We start from the raw sequence: 4,389 nt of genomic DNA on the forward strand, positions 1-4,389 counted from the left end.
TGAATCTACTTTTTAAGATGATGAGCTCATCATCCTTATTGACTAGATAATAATGCGCACAAAAGAAAAAGTACCAAAAATGAATATTCAAATAATTAGAATTCTATTCTATAAATTCTGAATAAACTTTATAAGGTTTTATTTGTTTGAGAGAGAGAGAGAGAGAGAGAGAGAGAGAGATCTTCAATTTACTGGTTCACTTCCCACATGCCCGTAATAGCTGAGACTGGAAAACGACTGAAGCCAGGAGTCAGGAATTCCATCAAGTTCTTCCACATGGGTGTCAGGAAGCCAACTACTTGAGCCATCACCAGCTGCCTTCCAGGTTCTGCATTATCAGGAAGCTGGAAGTGGGAATGGAGCTGGAACTTGAATCCAGGTATTCCAATAGTGGATGCAGTATCCCAAGCAGTGTTCTAACTGCTGGATCAAATGCTTGCCTCCTGAGCAAATATTTTTGACTGGAAGTTCTCTTGTAGGAGTCACAAGGAGTAGAATTTTATTCCCAGAAAAATGTAAGCTGCTTGATAAGTTTCTTGCTTTTTTCTCACATGTACACATGTGAGAACTCAAAATGTGAACATTTGAAGGAATTGTGACTTTTAAAGAGAGTCAGTGTGCTGGAGCCAGTAAGTTATAGACAGAGGGTCAAATGACTTAGATGTAAATCCCAGCTCAGCACTAACCGCATGTGTAAGCTTAGCCAAGTCGCATTACGAATGACTTTTTCTTATTAGCTCTTCTCTGTTTCTGCCTGGAAGAGGATGTGTAGGATGGATCTTCCAGAAGTTAAGTAGGTTGCTCAAAGACACCATTCTGTAATTGATTGAGACAGAATTTAAACTCAAGTAGTCTAATTCCAGGGATTGATTCTCAGCCAGTAATCTTTATTACATATATATATATATATATATATATACACGCATACATGACATATTTTCTTCTTAAAACTTTTTTTCTTGTTTATTTGAGAAGTGGAGAGAGAAGGAGAGGGAGGAGAGAGCCCTTATCCACTGGTTCACTTCCCAAATATCTCCAAAAGTTGAGGATGCAGAGCTGAGAAGCAGGAATTCAATCCAAGTCTCTCAGATGTGTGTCAGAAGCCCAGTTATTTGGATAACCACCACTGCCTGCTAGGCTCCACATCAACAGGAAGCTGGAGTCAAGGAGCCAGATCTCAAACCCAGGTACTCCGACATGGGACAAGGCCAGCTTAACAGCTAGGATAAAGGCCTGCCCCTGGCTAATCAATTTTTACAGAGCTTCCAAGATAATCTTCTGGAGAAAAGAGAGTCTTCAAAAAATGGTGCAATTGGAAATCTTCATGGAATAAACTAAACCTTAAACTTTGTTCCACACTAAATATAACATTAATTGAAAATAAGTATATTTAAGCATAAAACAAAGTGTCAAAATACTGGAAGAAAATTTTTGTGATTTTGAGATAGGTAAAGATTTTGTTTAGAGAGTAACAACACTAATCATAAATGACATGGTTGGTGAATTGGACTTCATCATAATAGAAAAACTACTTTTTTTCAAACAATACTGTTAAAAAATGAAAAGGCCACAGACTGAGAAAATACATGTACCAATATACCTGATACTATTCACAATCAAATCATATAAGAACTCATGTAGCTCAATATGACAGAAAACAAATCATTCAAAACAATCATTGAGAAAGGTTTTGAGTAGTTACTTCCTTGAAGAAAGTATGTAACTTCTCAATACACACATGAACACATGCTCATGATTAGTCATAAGGAAATTTCAAATTAAAACTACAATGAGATGCCATATGACATACCTAAAATTTGAAATACAGATAATATCAACTATTGGAGAGGATGTGGATCAACTGTGGTAAACCACTTCAGAAAATTTCATCAATTTCTTGTAAGATTAAGGATACAGTGAAGCAACCCAGAATACTGCACTTCTCAGTCTTTATCCTACAGAAATAAAAACACATGTCTGCAAAAAGTATTGCACATGAATGTTCATAACAACTTTATTCAAGATAACCAAAAACTAAGCCAAAGCAGATGTGGTATGGTCTTAAAGTATGAAGCATTACTCAACCACTAGAAGAATGAGCTGCACACACATGAATGAATTTCAGGAACATTATGCTGAATGAAAGAAGTTAGACATCAGAATACATGATGGATTATGTTACTTCTATAAAATTATATATTATCTGAGAGACTTGGATTGAATTCCTGCTTCTCAGCTCTGCATCCTCAACTTTTGGAGATATTTGGGAAGTGAACCAGTGGATAAGGGCTCTCTCCTCCCTCTCTTTCTCTCTCCATTTCTCAAATAAACAAGAAAAAAAGTTTTAAGAAGAAAATATGTCATGTATGCGTATATATATATATATGTAATAAAGATTACTGGCTGAGAATCAATCCCTGGAATTATATATAAATTATATATATGTGGATCTGTGGTTACCTGGGACTGGAACAGGGTGAGTGACTGACAAGGGGCAAGGTGGAATTTTGTCAGAGCATATTAAGTATTCTATACCTTGATCGTCACTGTGGCTATGCTGTTATCTTTGTTAAGACTCATTCAATACTACACTTCAGAAAGATGTATTTATACTGTATATAAAATATGCCTGTCCTTATTTAAATAAAAGGCAGTATTGGATCTTCTAGAATTTGTCATAAATGGGGAACAAAGTGTCATCTTCATTTCAGAATTGTAGAACTTAAATCTCAAGAGTGAAGCCAATACCCCTTTTGAAGACCTGTATATTGTCCAGCCTTTATCAATTCTCATAGAGTATCTCACCAAGTTCACAGACTCAGCCACCAACAAGCAATGCTACAGAATCTCAGCTGATTCACTCCTCAGTGACCCATAAAGTACGAGACATTTTCTGCCATGTTGTTTCATCATTTGCTGTTTTCTGAGACCCAGAAGACATTAAGCCCATCTGGAATTTTCATTACAACACGTGAGGTTCAGCAAATAGTATAAAAAATTACAAAGATGACTAACACAGAGATCCCTGTTTTGGGAAGCATATTGAAATAAAGTAATTTTTAAATGTTCTTGAACTTGTCATGTTTGGAAATTAAACTACACACTTCATGAGTGAGCATGAAGCAAAAGAAAAATAAAGACTGGTTTTAAATAGTGTTTAATGACTAAACATCATTATTAAAATCAAAGAGATAAATAAATTTGCCCTAATCATAAACTATACAGTGTATGAAACAACACATAGCACCCATAAATATGGTTAATTTTTGTCTATATGTTAAATAATTTTTACTTTTTTTCTTTGACAGGCAGAGTGGACCGTGAGAGAGAGAGACAGAGAGAAAGATCTTCCTTTTGCCGTTGGTTCACCCTCCAATGGCCGCTGCGGCTGGCGCACCACGCTGAACCGATGGCAGGAGCCAGGTGCTTCTCCTGGTCTCCCATGGGGTGCAGGGCCCAAGCACTTGGGCCATCCTCCACTGCACTCCCGGGCCACAGCAGAGAACTGGCCTGGAAGAGGGGCAACCGGACAGAATCCGGTGCCCCGACCAGGACTAGAACCCAGTGTGCTGGCGCCGCAAGGCGGAGGATTAGCCTACTGGCGCCGACCAATTTTTAACTTTTAAAATAAAAAATCAAAAACCTGGAGAAATCAAAATATGTTGGTCATATATTATCTACCTCTCCCTGCCCCAACCTTAAAACATTTAAAAGCAAAAATTTTATTTGTTTGGGGTCACCATCCATTATTACTTAAAATTAACTCTACCCCAAAAAACAAAAAAGTGTATTTTTTTGAAAGATTTTTTAAACATTTATTTCAAAAGATTTATTTATTTGGAAGACAGGGTGATGGGGGTGGGGAGAGAGACAGAGAGAAAGAGAGAGAGTAATTTTCCATCTGTTAGTTCACTCCTTAATAGCCATAACATCAGGGACTACCCAGGCTGAAGTCACAAGCCAAGAGCTCCATCTGGGTCTCCCACAAGTATTTGGGTTATTTTCTTCTGTCTTCCCAAGTGCATTAGCAGAGAGCTGGATCAGAAGCAGAGATGCTGGGACTCACTAGTGCTCCCAAATGGGATGTTAGTATGGCAGAGAGTGGCTTATCCCACTGTACCACCGTGGTCCCCATAAGAGATATGCTTCTATTGTTTCTCTGGTGACTTGAAACAACTGTCAGACATTATTATATTTATCATCATTTGTTGATTTTATAATAATCTCCTAGAGTAGATAAACTCAACTACATCCAAGTTCTACAGACATATCAGACAAGCATTTTACATACGGAATACAATTTTCAGGAAGTGTTTCTTTGGATTCAAATTTTCTGAACAATTCAGGTTATATATTGCTATATTACAATTTCAAAACATACACTTTTAG

This window comes from Oryctolagus cuniculus, chromosome 8, assembly GCF_964237555.1.
Source record: "Oryctolagus cuniculus chromosome 8, mOryCun1.1, whole genome shotgun sequence".
Lineage (NCBI taxonomy): Eukaryota > Metazoa > Chordata > Mammalia > Lagomorpha > Leporidae > Oryctolagus > Oryctolagus cuniculus.